The sequence below is a fragment of the Oncorhynchus nerka genome, linkage group LG7 (assembly GCF_034236695.1).
Source record: "Oncorhynchus nerka isolate Pitt River linkage group LG7, Oner_Uvic_2.0, whole genome shotgun sequence".
Classification (NCBI taxonomy): domain Eukaryota; kingdom Metazoa; phylum Chordata; class Actinopteri; order Salmoniformes; family Salmonidae; genus Oncorhynchus; species Oncorhynchus nerka.
In genome coordinates this window covers 23,535,026-23,550,647 of record NC_088402.1, presented here as the reverse complement: position 1 = coordinate 23,550,647, position 15,622 = coordinate 23,535,026, and positions in this window count along the sequence as shown.

Genomic DNA, 15,622 nt, shown 5'->3' with positions numbered 1-15,622 from the left:
ACCATTACAAAAACATTTTTTCTCCCTACAATTGTTAGCTGGGCTACTGTGAGGTTCTGAACCAAAAGTGAGACTGTCATTCTGCCGACCTTTCTACAGCCAAGAAAAGCTGGAGCATGCTGCTTGATCATTCACAATCTCCCCACAACATCAACAACATTAATTCTGTTCATGTTCTAAAAACAATGTCTGATTCATTTAGGTAAGGAGAAAAAACAGCAGCATCATGGTAATCAATTCTATTTGACCTAAATGGATATTGATCCATCTAAAGCGATCAATGAATGAATACATTTAGATAAAATAATGCTTCTTTCACAGGAGAGTGCTCATGAAAAAAATAACTTTTCCAATCTCAGATAAGTCTGAAATGTGTGGCTCAGCATAACAAACAGACACTGGAAGCTGTTTACATGGCAACCCTTTGTCAATTACAGTATGTTCTTCAAGAAAAAGACAGTACCTGACTGAAGTGTCTGTCATGGCTATTTCTCCCTCTCGACAGGCTGAATGACAATTTAAGTTTACCTTCACATGGCTGAAAATGTAAAACAATAACAATGCATTAATATCAAACATATTGATATCACTTATTGATTATTGATTGTTTATTCTCTATTTATTGTACTGTACTGACACATATCAAAAACGTTTTGACAAACAATCATATGCACAGTACAGCACAATAGATTGCTTATAATGCATTCTCCTCCTCCCTTCCTCCCTCCCTCCCTCTCTCATTCTCTCTCTCTCTCTCACTCTCACTCTCTCTTTCTCTCTGTCCCTCTCTCTCTCTCTCTCTCTCTCTCTCTCTCTCTCTCTCTCCCTCTCTCTCTCTCAGACTGTATTACCCCCACTTGTCAAACGGCTGTCACCTCCTCTCTGGGCTCTGGGTGAAAAACATTAGAGATTTGAAATGACATGGCCGAGTGTCAACTCACACAAGGTGCCACACTGTCTCCCTACACGACCTTATAAGGAACTGAGGCAGCACTACTCTGCCTGGCGGAGGTAGACACCTTCTAATAGATCTGACCCCTTCACTGTCATGTAGCGTGACAGATACACAAGAGCAGTGATATGATATAAGGCCATAAAGAGGACCCGGTGTCATTCCTCCTGTCTCCTTTATCCACTCTATGAGGCATGTGATGTCTCGGCCTATGAAAGTCCTGGACAATGTTATAGCTTTATACACTGAGTGTAAAAAACATTAGACTGACCAGGTGAATCTAGGTGACATAGACTGACCAGGTGAATCTAGGTGACATAGACTGACCAGGTGAATCTAGGTGACATAGACTGACCAGGTGAATCCAGGTGACAAAGACTGACCAGGTGAATCTAGGTGACCTAGATTGACCAGGTGAATCTAGGTGACATAAACTGACCAGGTAAATCTAGGTGACATAGACTGACCAGGTGAATCCAGGTGACATAAACTGACCAGGTGAATCTAGGTGACATAGACTGACCAGGTGAATCTAGGTGACATAGACTGACCAGGTGAATCCAGGTGACATAAACTGACCAGGTGAATCTAGGTGACATAGACTGACCAGGTGAATCTACTGTAGGTGAAAGCTATGATCCCTTATTGATGTCACTTCTATTAGTGTGGATGAAGGGGAGGTGACAGGTTAAAGAAGGATTTTCAATCCTCGAGACAATTGACATGTAGATTGTGTATGTGTGCCATTCAGCGGGTGAATGGACAAGACAAAATATTTAAGTGCCTTTGAACGGGGTATGGTTGTAAGTGCCAGGCAAACTGGTTTGAGTGTGTAAAGAACTGCAATGCTGCTGGGTTTTTCATGCTCAACAGTTTCCCGTGTGTATCAAGAATGGTCCACCACCCAAAGGAGTTCCAGCCAACTTGACACAACTGTGGGAAGCAAGAGAGTCCATGCCCGATGAATTGAGGCTGTCCTGAGGGCAAAAAGGGGTGCAACTCAATATTAGGAAGATGATCCTAATGTTTTGTACACTCAGTGTACATTAGCCTGTTTAGATGCCCTTACAGAGATGATTAAATCAATTACAGTATACCTCACACTATTATTATGTATGATATTCATATTAAAAGGTTCAAAACCAATTTAATTTGGTAAGTATTAAGGAAATTCAGTCCCGGGGAATGGATGTTGGATTACTTCCTGTCTGATGCCATATGGTAACGTAATAAAAAAAAAAGGATATGTAATTTAACGCTGCGCTGATAGGGCATTCTCAATTACTGGCCCAGGGTGTGAGATTAATGGGTGAAAAAAATGTTGAACGTGGCGTAATGTGACTTCATAGGGCTTGACGATCAAGGTGCTGATCCTTAGCAACATAGTGTGTGTCAGAAATGGCACCCTATTCCCTATATGGTGTAGTAGATTTTGACCAGGACCCATAGGGCTCTGGTCAACAGTAGTGCAGTATATAGGAAATAGGGTGCCATTTCTGGGACCTAGACTAAGTTCCCCCTCGTGCCTTCTTACAGGACAGTGGGTGTATAAGACATCCATTACCTAAGTCACCTTCTGTCACACTAGTTTCAAGTTCCTCATTTTATTAGTCGTACGGGATACGTATTGCATACATCGTCCAATGAAATGCTTACTTGCAGATTCCTTTTCACCAATTCAACAACTATAATAAATAATGAAAGATAAGAATACCTAAATTAAACGTCTCAGTAGAATATATATATATTTTTTGCATAAGTATAATACAGAAAGGCACAATTTATAGTCCAATATTCACATGTATTTTGTAGCATGAATATATATATGTGTGTGTGTGTGTGTGTGTGTGTGTGTGTGTGTGTGTGTGTGTGTGTGTGTGTGTGTGTGTGTGTGTGTGTGTGTGCATGTGTGCTAAGGTGCAGAGAATCAGAGCATGTGGTCAGTCCAGTTCAAGTGTTCAGTAGTCTCATGGCTTGTAGGTAGAAACTGTCTCTGAGCCTGTTGGTATCAGACTTAATGCTCTGATACCATCTGCCCGACGATAAGGGAGACAAAAGCTCGTGGCTGTGGTGTGTGGGGTCCTTGATGATGCTGCAGGCCTTCCTCAGGCACCGTTTCGAGTAGATGTACTGGATGGGTGGGAGCACGGTCCCAGTGATGTACTGGGCCGTCTTCACCATCCGCTGGAGGGCCTTGGGGTTGTGGATGTCCTGACCGTACCAGGCCGGTCAGGATGCCCTCGATGGTGCAGCGGTAGTATTTGGGGGGGACCGGGGCGACATAAGGAATTTCTAAAACTGCCTTAAGAAGTAGAGACACTGTTGCACCCTCTTGAGTGGTGGTGTTGTTGGTCCATGTCAAGTGCTCAGTGTTGTGGACGCAGAGGTAACTAAAACTGCTGACTCTCTCTACTGCAGTATGTGGAACTGGACTGTGTCTGGTCACAGTAGAGTGACCATCTATCTGCTCCCACAATCCCTCCCTCTCATGGTGACATACTCTATGATAAAACAACAAAATGAGTCACATTTAGAGACAGAAGAAGAATATAGGAATGCCCTCCTTCACACACACACACGCACACACGCACGCACGCACGCACGCACGCACGCACGCACGCACGCACGCACGCACGCACGCACACACACACACACACACACACACACACACAGGCATGCATGCAAGAGCATTAACAAGCACGAGCACACACACACACACACACACATGCCAGCACACACACACACACACACACACACACACACACACACACACACACACACTATTCATGCATTACACGTAACACCTGTGAAGTTTATCGACTGTATTGATATCTTATCATTCACAAGGCTGTTTGATTCTGTAGTCCTAAATGTCCTGCAAATAGAACAGTAGAACCGAGGGTGTTTCAGAATCACATCCAGCTGAATCTCTCTGCTCAGGAACATTCCGTCATCTTAACACCACGCGACCAGATTGTCAACGCTTCCATCAAACCCTATTGAGCTGTTATGATTAAAACATGCAATTCCAGTCCTCTCCAGTCTCTCCCCTTGCAAAACTTTAATTCAATACGAGAGTGTGGGTCTGAAGCTCTAAAAGGCTATTTTTGGCATATAAATTTGATTAGCATCTTTCGCAGTAAGGCTCCTTGTTCATTTCCTCCACCCTCTTCCTAGAGAGAGCAGCAATGAGCTGTTTTATTGGACTGGTGGAATTGTATGCAGACAGTCTCTGAGTGACTTCTCTCCCTGCCTCACCTCTCTGGTGGGGAGCGGTCGGGAGAGCCAGAAGTGAGCCCCACATTAACTGACACTGTATCTCTGAAGATGTGACCTTTACGGGCAGACTTAATGTCTTCAAACGACTTTAGGGTTGGAAACGAGGCAGCCGAGTGCCCTATGGGTCTGTGAAGCCAAGCTGACCTCCAGTCTCTGACACCTCAATTCATTTAATGGATTGGGGGGGGGGGGGCTCTTTTGTCCACCAGGGTAATGAATTGCGCCGGAATGCAAAGCATGCTTGACTAAAGCCTTCCTATTAGCATGAGGTTGTAATAAACTGTCAGGTCTATTCTAACCCATTCTATCTTTTCATAATGATTATTTGTGTTGTTTGATGTAAGATTATAGTACCTAGTGGTACATGGGTATTATGTGTTATGATCCTCATCCCTTTTACTAGTAACCAATCACAGATCTCCTTATTGCAGATAGGTCCACAGTGTCCATATTAGGACAGCCTCAGTCTCTGCAGAACTTGTTTCAGTCTCATATCAGTCAACGCTTAGAACATAAATCTGTTCAAACGTAATCTCAGTGAGATTGTACTGTAAATCCCACTGGCAAGGGGTTGAGGTGGGAGAGGAGATGAACACCTGGTGCTGTTTGTTCTTCCCGTCCTTTTGTTACAGAGTGTCACTTAGCTTATTAACTAGCCTCAGGCTGAACGCGCACTTGTTGCCATGAAGGTGACTCTTCTCATGTGCCATATATCATCATAATGTAATGAACTCTATGGTATGCTGTCTAATGGAGCTGTTATTAAAAATGCTATGAGCAAGTATGTGTGTCTGGTGAGTATATTTCAAAATTGTCATGTCTATATTTACGTTATTTATGTTAAAATTTAAAAACATTTCCATAATTACCTCTCACTATACATCCAGCCAGTTCTGATAGTTGAATCCAAAGGTAAGTGAAATAAACCGTATATTATTTATTTAGCTTTGCCCCTGCATCTGCATAGTTAGCCTCAAAGGTTAAACATGCTGTGAATTTTAAAAAATCATCCTGATTATTCTGATATCCAGGAAGTATGTTTCTATATCCCTTATTAGAACTCAATTTGCACCCCAAATGGCACCCTATTTCCTATATAGTGCACTACTATTGACTTGGTAATTTCAGACGCAGACCCAGTCAGTCATCTTTGAAGCCGGCGTTCCTTTAATTCTGATCTGGGAACAGGGAAACCATCTGTATTCCTGCTGCGGATGGACTGGTCACCTCTGGGAGTTACTGACTTCAGATTGCCCGTTCCTCCCTCCCTCCATTCCTCCCTTCCCTCGTTCCCTCCTTCCGTCTGTCACTATTAGTAAGTCTCTTTGAGTGTTCCGCTTGATCCTGCTCTCTCTGTCTCTGTTGCCGTCACTCAGACCGGCACGCACACAGACGCACACACAAATACCCCCCGCCCACACACACACACACAAACACACAGACGTCTGGCCACTGAATCTCCTGCTTTGGGCCCAGTTCTGCCTCTGACGCATGGTAAGCTAGCTGCATGCATCATGATGTCGGAGAGTCTTTCTTTCCACTCCGCTGACCCTCTTTGCATTTCTCCTTTTTTGGGAATCCGGAGAAGAAGATGTCTGAAACGGTTGACGTACAAGAGCATTTCCCTGATTGAATCTGACATACAGGTACACAGTCAGAGAACTCATCTACTGTAGCTAGCTCACAAACACCACAACGTCTCGTCCATTTGGAGAATAGAGTGATCCTATGGAGCACAACTGGTTGAAATTAGGTTAATATGTTATTTCAACCAGTTTTGAATTTGTTTTGGCCATAACGTCTGTCTACAAGGTAAACCAAGGTGTTGGTGAGAGGGCTTTATCAAGCATTTCGCTACACTCGCATTAACATCTGCTAACCATGTGTATGTGACAAATAAAATTTGATTTAGAATGTTATGTTTGAACTCCAGACCTCTGTGTGTGTGTGTATGTGTGTGTATGTGTGTGTGTGTGTGTGTGTGTGTGTGTGTGTGTGTGTGTGTGTGTGTGTGTGTGTGTGTGTGTGTGTGTGTGTGTGTGTGCGTGTGTGAGCATGTCACTGCTTGCATAAGCTTTAAGAGTGAGTCAAACTGTTAATTCAATAACCATCATGCAACAATGAAAGCCATCACCAATGTTATTGTATATTCTCCTTTCGCTTGACCATTCTCCCTTTTCCTTTCATGGTTCTCACTTTCATTTGTCATCATGCACAGCACAGCACAGTGCAGCGCAGCACAGAGATCTTTGGTGCCCTTTCAGCCCAATCCATGTACATCACCTTAACGTACTGCGGCCGACAAGCGCCTCGGCCTGCCTCAGTTAATCAACAAGTCCAAGCGCTGCGCTCCTCATTCCTCTAACGGCTGTAACTCGCTGACTGGATCGATAACGCACTCCTCGCCCTTTCATCGATCAAACCAATCTCAGAGCTGGGCCATCTCCAGGCCAGACCTTCTTCCTGCCTCTTCTGCTTATTTATTTTCTACCCCGGTGACAATAAAGTCGGGGATCGGAGTCAGGGACACGCTGGTTGCGTTTGTCACACTTTACGACTCCACAGGGGAGGAGGGGGGAAGAGGAGGGGACGTGTGTGTGTGTGTGGCGTGTGTGATAGGGCCTTCTTAACACATAGCTGTCAGAGCAACAGCAGCACTCCGATGAAAGGCACTTGTTCTTTGAGACCCATTCAGCACTTCAGAAATAAAAGACCCAGCCGTAGAGCGTACTGTACTGTAGTCATCTGAGGCTCATATGAGACCATGGGGATGTGAAATATTCTCTGTCTCAAGCTGTTCTGTTCCCTCTGTCTGAAAGCCTTGGAGGCCGCTTCTCTCTCTCTCTCTCTCTCTCTCTCCCCCCTCTCTGTTGCTCCCCACATCTCTTCTCCTCTATGTGGGTACACTGGTGGAGAGCAGCATGTACAGTCCTGTATGCTCCCCCATGGCACCTGTAGCATTGATACCTACCTGCCTGCCGCTTCAGCTGATCAAACCGCTTCAGATATCCCACCATCTGTGAGCCTCTCCCACTCTCAGTCTCAGTCTCAGCAGTACCCAGCGTGCGTCAGAGGAGTGGTCGGGCAGGAGACAGTGCCGTCCCTGAGACATCTGCTACAGAGTCACAACTAATCTGAGTCCTCACACTCAACAGTGGCCGTACACATGTCTGCCTTCCTTCCTTCCTTCCTTCCTTCCTTCCTTCCTTCCTTCCTTCCTTCCTTCCTTCCTTCCTTCCTTCCTTCCTTCCTTCCTTCCTTCCTTCCTTCCTTCCTTCCTTCCTTCCTTCCTTCCTTCCTTCCTTCCTTCCTTCCTTCCTTCCTTCCTTCCTTCCTTCCTTCCTTCCTTCCTTCCTTCCTTCCTTCCTTCCTTCCTTCCTGCCTGTCTGCCTTGTCTGTCTGTCTTTCTGCCTGCCTGCCTGTTTAATGCATTTCTATATGTACTGTAAAACTTCTCACTTCAAGGTGGAGAAATGTGTGTGGTGTGAGAGACTATGTGCCTGACCTGTGAAAATTGTTGACAAGAAACTAAGAGACCCCCAAACATAGTATACCAAAGAGCTCTGGTCCAATAGGCCTCCAGCTTCAGTATGCTGAGTGACAAACACTACTCAGGCTCCTGTCTTCCTGTTGTATAGTACGGTATGTACATTTAAATATCTATGGATGCATTTTCCCATGGAATTCGACCGTGGTATGTTTGATGCAGCCAAGCAATAGATGCGTAGTTAGCGAACAAACGTTGCTTAAACTTAAGGGCAGAAAAAGCCTGTTGGGCCCGTGGCAAATAGCAAAGTCTGTGATGTGCATCAGAGTGTTTAATGCAACCTTTATATGAAATGTTATATTCAGAAACAACACAGCATCACATTGTGTTGAATTGATTATGAAAAGGCCTTGTTGGTTTTCTCATAAACGATTTCACAACCAAATCACAGCTTTCATAGTTTGTGGAAGGATTACGATTCCAATTTGAGTAAAAATGGATCACAGCTGATGTTGTTGGTGAGACTGTCTGATTGTTGAATGACTGACTATCTGTGGCAAAGCTGAGACAGCATCTATAAAAAAAAACAGAAATGTTTGATAAGGGAAAACACAAACCCTTTCTTTACAAGATGAAGATAATAAATAGTCTGTAACATGAAAATCGTGAACATCCATCACACTGAGATCAGATAATGAGAGAAGTAAACGGTTTATTTTTCGAAGTACATAGACTGACAAGGTTTAAGCCTGGGTCTCCTGTCTGCCACAAGACTGTTAGCCCACTGACCTCAAGCCTAGGAGACATTAGCTTGGGGAGCCAACACAAGTCTTCCGGTTACTCATCAGGTTTCAGAACCAGCTCTATTAAACCTTATGGTGAACCCACACCAAGTGTCTGGTGGAAAGCAGACTGAACTAGGTTTTCCTCTAGGATTTTGCCTGTGCTTAGATCTTTCCGTTTCTGTTTATCCTAAAAAATTATGAAGAGTGGTTCTCAGGGATATGTTGTGTTGGATTTGCCCCAAACATAATGCTTTGTATTCAGGACATAAAGTAAATTCCTTTGACACATTTTTTTCAGTTTTACTTTAGTGCCTTATTGCAAACAGGAAGCATGTTTTGAAATATTTTTATTCTGTACAGGCTTCTTTCTTTTCACTGTCATTTAGGTTGATATTGTGGAGTAACTACAATGTTGTTGATCCATCCTCAGTTTTCTCCTATCACAACCATTGAACTCTGTAACTGTTTTATAGTCACCATTGGCCTCATGGTGAAATCCCTGAGCGGTTTCCTTCCTCTCCGGCAACTGAGTTAGGAAGGACGCCTGTATCTTTGTTGTGACTGGTTGTATTTATACATCATCCAAAGTGTCATTAATAACTTCACCAGGCTCAAAGGTGTATTCAACGTCTGCTTTGTTTTTTTTAACCAATCTACCAATAATTGCCCTTCTTTGCAAGGCCTTGGAAAACATCCCTGTTCTTTGTGTTTGAATCTGTGTTTGAAGTTCACTGCTCGACTAAGGGATAATTGCATGTGTGGGATACAGAGATGAAGTAGTCATTCAAAAATCATGTTAAACACTATTAATGCACACAGAGTTAGTCCATACATCTTATTATTTGAATTGTTAAAATATTTTTACTTCTGAACTTTTTTAGGCTTGCCATAACAAAGGGGTTGAATACTTATAGACATTTCAGCTTTCATTTTTTATTAATTAAATAAAAAAATCTAAAAACATAGTTCTACTTTGACATCGTGGGGCATTGTGTGTAGCCCATTGACACATTGCAATTTCATCCATTTTAAATTCAGGCTGTAACACAACTCAATTAGAAAAAAAGGTAAGGGGTGTGAATACTTTCTGAAGGCACTGTAAGTGGGTTGTTAGATGCTTTTTTGCACTTCCGTGTGCTTTTCCAACATTCTTGAAGGAGTTCCCACATATAATGAGCACTTGTTGGCTGCTTTTCCTTCACTCTGAGGTCCAACTCATCCCAAACCATCTCAATTGGTTGGAGGTCAGGTGATTGTGGAGGTCAGGTCATCTGATGCAACATTCCATCTCTCCTTGGTCAAATAGACCCTTACACAGCCTGGAGGTGTGTTTTGGGTCCTTGTCCTGTTGAGAAACAAATGATAGTCCCACTAAGCGCAAACCAGATGGGAAGTGCGTATCGCTGCAGAATGCTATGGTAGCCATGCTAGTTAAGTGTGCCTTGAATTCTAAATAAATCACAGACAGTGTCACCAGCAAAGCACCTTCACACCTCCTCTTCCATGTTTCACAGTGGGAACCACACGTGTGGAGATCATCCGTTCATCTACTCTGCGTCTCACAAAGACACGACTGATGGAACCAAAAATCTCAAAGTTGGACTCATCAGACCAATGGACAGATTTCCACCGGTCTAATGTCCATTGCTCGTGTTTCTTCTTATTATTGGTGTCCTTTGGTAGTGGTTTCATTGCAGCAATTTGTCCATGAAGGCCTGATTCAAGCAGTCTCCTCTGAACAGTTGATGCTGTGATGTGTCTGTTGCTAACATTTATTTGGGCTGCCATCTGAGGTGCAGTTTACTCTAATGAACTTATCCTCTGCCGGAGAGGTAACGCTGAGTCTTCCTTTCCTGTGGCGGTCCTCAAGTTTCATCATAGCTCTTGATGGTTTTTGCGACTGCACTTGTAGTGCTTGAAAGTTCTTTCTCTTTGCTTATTTGAGATGTTCTTGCCATAATATGGACTTGGTCTTTTACCAAATAAGGCTACCTTCTGTATACCAGCCCTACCTTGTCACAACACAACTGATTGGCTCAAACACATTAAGAAGGAAAGAAATTCCACAAATTCATTTTAACAAGGCACACCTGTTAATTGGAATGCATTCCAGGTGACTACCTCATGAAGCTGGTTGAGAGAATGCCAAGAGTGTACAAAGCTGTCATCAAAGCAAATGGTGGCTACGTTGAATAATCTCACATATAAAATATATATTTCCAAATATATATTTCCAATATATTTCCATATGATTCCATATGTGTTATAGTACAAATAGTACAAATAAAGAAAAACCCTGGAATGAGTAGGTGTTCAAATTTTTGACTGGTACTGTATATATTTAAATAATGTTAACATAAATGTAATGTTAAATCAACTGGGTTATATTTTGCTAATTGTAGGCTACTGCCTATAATTTTTTCCTCAATATATTTCCATCTGTGATTTAGTGCATTATTATTGGGTAAGCATTAAAATAAGCCACCCCGATATTTGCAGCCGTAGGCTATAGCTTGTAATAGCCTATTTCTCTAGGAGCTGACCGTCATCAGTATTGTGGAATAATTCTCATGTTAAGGTAAGATTTGAATGGAGAAAGCTGATCCGAGAACAGCTCTGCCTTTCTTTCGATTCCGTCAGTTCTACACATGCTCTAACGACGCACTTAGTGAACGTTCTCTCTATAAGTGTGTGGGGTGGTACATCATATATGGCTTGTCATCTAAAGAGTCATTTAGTGCGCCAACATCAGTGAAAACTGAAGCTAAATCACGCTCCTACTCTTAGTACGTTGGCAGTAATCATTGATATATTGGAATGGTGGAACATGTTGTGTGACATTAAGGCTCTTCCTGCTAATTGGTTCAACCTTCCTAAGTTCTCCCATGTCAACCTGCTCCTCTGGACACTCCACTGGCTTCCAGTTGAAGCTCGCATCCACTACAAGACCACGGTGCTTACCTACGGAGCAGCAAGAGGAACGGCCCCTCCCTCACTTCAGGCTATGCTAAAACGCTACACCCTAATCCGTTCTGCCACCTTTGGTCTCTTGGCCCTCCCACCCCTACTGCCAGGCAGCTCCCGCTCAGCCCAGTCCAGGCTCTTCTCTGTCCTGGCACCCCAATGGTGGAACCAGCTTCCCCCTGAAGCTAGGACAGCAGTGTCCCTGCCCATCTTCCGAAAACACCTGAAACCCTACCTCTTCAAAATATCTTAAATAATCCCCCTCCTCACCCCTCCTTATCCTGAACCAACACTAGCACTTGAACCCCCCCTTCTAGCTCTGACTATGCTAATAACTACTTTATTGAGGAAAAGTGTACTTACTATGCCTGTGATAAGTGGTTGTCTTACCTAGCTATCTTAATGAATGCACTAACTGTAAGTCGCTCTGGATAAGAGCGTCTGCTAAATGACTATAATGTAAAATAAATCATATAAATTATACATGGAGAGATAGAGAGATAGAGGAGTGCGATGCCCCAGTTGAATATTTCAGAGACAAAAGTGTTTGGTAGACAATGGTAAACGCCGGTCAACAACACAAGACAACCATGAGTCTGTTGCTGTGGAGTAAACAGTACGTGTTCTACACTTTGTTCTAAGGCTACGTCCATATGCTCCCCGCATTGCAACTCAGAATGGTTTATTGATGTACCCAATTGCCGAGCATTTGTTGTTCTTAAGAGCTATTAAATATATCATGTGTAGGTGTCACCCTTTCGTCCTCACCATAAATTCAACTACAACTGCAGTACATTTCCAAAGGGATGTCATACATCAGTCTCAGTTGTTTCAAGTCTATTCTCCCTTTGACTACTGCTTAGAACAGCCAGCTGTGGTGTTCACTATTCAAACCTGACAAACAGGCCATCTTGTCTTTCTCTCCTTGACGGGAAACACTCCCCCATCCATGAAACTCAATCTCACCCCATAATTGGCTTCAATGGATCTATTACTAGAGGGAGAGACGTCAAAATGAAATTACACACATCAGGCTCCGGCCGTGCGATGCCCCTGTTGATTGTGCCTTTTTTTTAAGGGTCTCTTTCACACCTCATTGGATTTCAATTAGCAGGTGATAGGCGCCGAGCAGGGCTGGCGTTGTCACTGCTAACCAGCTGCACTCGCTGACATTTTCACCACCAAGGTGTAGGAGAGAATTCATTTAGATCCTTTCTTTGCTTTTGGTGGGTGGCGGGTGGCAGGCAGAGGAGCGATGCTGGAATGTGGGACTGACAGCTCCACAACCTCCAATGGGGCCCAGGGGAGGATGGCCGACAGGCAGCAGGAAGAGGATAGCCTCTCCCTTGCTATGGAGCCGCCTGAGTGAGGCTCAGCTGGAGGCTCAGGGGTAACCATGCATCGTGTATTTTTTCTCTATCACCATAGTACTGTGCGGTAACCCTTTATTTTACAGCCTGGTAAGTTCTAGGCACTAGATCATCATAGGATGATCACAAAGTCAGAACAAAGCAACTCGTGCCGAGAACAATCGCTTCAAACATGTGTTTGAATAACATAACAAGACACTATGAGATAGAAGTAAAGTTCTGCCTACCTCTCTTCCTTTCCTCGCTTCCTCTTTTCCCCTGCTGGAGGTCTGATCTGCACAGCTCCAGAAATATGACAAGGGAGTGAGGAGCAGATGGAACAGGTGGTCCCTAACAAGGACTCGAGCAGCAGGCTCCTGACAGCTTCAAATAACTGCTAAAAGACTGGAAAACACCAGTCAGTGAAACCTCTCCATACTCTGAATTCTCCACGCAATAAGAGAGCAAAACAGATTGCAAATAATTCACTTACAAAATGACAGATGTCCTTGTGAAACTGCTTACCCATTTTGTCTGTTTTGCCTTCACACAAGCACCCACTTATTGAGACCGAGACACAAACATGTAGAAATGGTACACATAATTTTGAGCAAAGGCACGCATTTAGATACACATACACATTTAAGCACACGCACACACACATGCACATGCACACGCACACACACACGCACATGCACACACACACACAGTGTTTCCTTCGTCTCTGGTGATGCTACCTCTTGGATACGGTCATGCACATGAGCAAATGAGCAGGGGGAGTTTGGGGTTTGACAATCTATCTCAGGCAGGCAGGCAGAGAGAGAGGGAGAGAGGGAGAGAGAAGAGTCAGGGTCATTCCAATTACATGGCATTCATTTGTTCTCTGTCCTTCCCTGGATACCAGTCTTTAGTCTTGGCCGCATCCCCTGGAATACTAAGGTGTGGCCACAGGTACCAGACCCCACCCACCAGAGAGCACCAAGGAACAGCCATGAAGAAAACGACCACTTGTTACTTCACAAGGCCACAGATTTTCATGCAAATATTCAACAATCTGCATAAAAACAATATGCGCATGGTCCCACCAGTTTCCATCAAATTGACGTGTTGCAGCTAAAAGTCTGTGCGTGATGACATAATGCACATAAAAATACCTTTTTCGGTTAAATGTCCATGTGCCGAATAAGAAATACAAGTTAAATGGGTTTCCATCACATTTTCAAAAAACATTTAAAATTATTATTTTAACCCTTTTTCTCCCCAATTGGTAGTTACAGTCTTGTCCCATCAGCTGCAACTCCCGTACAGACTAGGGAGAGACGAAGGTCGAGAGCCATGTGTCCTCTGAAACACGACCCTGCCAAGCTGCACTGCTTCTTGACTCACTTAAAACCAGCCGCACCAATGTGTCGGAGGAAACACTGCGCAACTGTCGACCGTGACGACGCTGGGCCAATTGTATGCTCCTTCCTGGGTCTCCCGGTCGCAGCCTGCTGCGACACAGCCCGGAATCGAACCCGGATCGGTAATGACTGCTGTGCCACCCGGGAGACCCTGCATTTTCACAAAGCAATGTTGCGTTATATAGTTTGTGTGCCCACTGTGGCATTGGCACATGGTATCTAGCCAACCGCGCAGGCTAGAGGGCATGTATATCATACACGATGAAATTACTACAGACAAAAGAGCGAGATTTTTTTTATTTGTCAAACGGCAGCCGAGCAACAACATAATAAGACCCTCAATATTTATTGGAAAGGATAATCAAGATCCCCTTGCACTGTCACCGCCCATCTGAAATCTATTGAACTGCATGCTTTCCTGAGTCGTCGTGGGAGGACCACACAACATGTCATTGCGTGATTCCAAGTTTACCTCAATATGACGGTAAATAATATTTGGGGATGCAAGCGTTTCCACTGACATTTCTCATAGTCATTCCCTGGATCAGTCAAGTTTATTTGGACTTGACCCCAACCCTGATGTTGAGATAGCAAGAATAGATTGTTTTACTGTTAACCTAAGACTGCTTGCATTCACTTGGTCTCCATTTAGTCTCTAAAGGGCAGGATGGCAGGAGTAGGTCTATCATAAACCGGCTTTAATGTGGCATTTTCAACTACGGCTCCCTGTCCTGAGTTTTATATGGGTGGAGAGTTCATGTCAAGTTGTAGGAGAAATCAAATACTGGTTCTTTAATTTTGTCACAAAGTATCTGCTCTGTTGGTTATAGCAGTGTATGTTTACAAACATGTTACATTCTTTATATACAGTCAAAAGTTTGGACACACCTACTCATTCTTTTTTCTTTTTTAAAACTATCTTCTACATTGTAGAATAATAGCGAAGACATCAAAAGTGAAATAACACATATGGAATCATGTAGTAACCAAAAATGTGTTAAAAAAATTATTCAAAGTAGCCACCATTTCCTTGATGACAGCTTTGCACACTATTGGCATTCTCTCAACCAGCTTCATGAGGTAGTCACCTGGAAAGCCTTTCAACTACAGTTTTTTTTCAATTGCTAACATACACTGGTCAAAACTGAAGTCACATTGTCAAAACTATTCACACAGTCAGCGAAACAGAAGTGTATGTGGACCAAACTCTGAATCATTTTTCATTGCTTTGACACAAAATACATTCAATGACCACATTCTACTCATTCTCATTCTACTCATTCTACTCGCTATTCTCTGTTTATCATATATGCATAGTCACTTTAACTATACATTCATGTACATACTACCTCAATTGGTCCGACCAACCAGTGCTCCCGCACATTGGCTATCCGGGCTGTCTG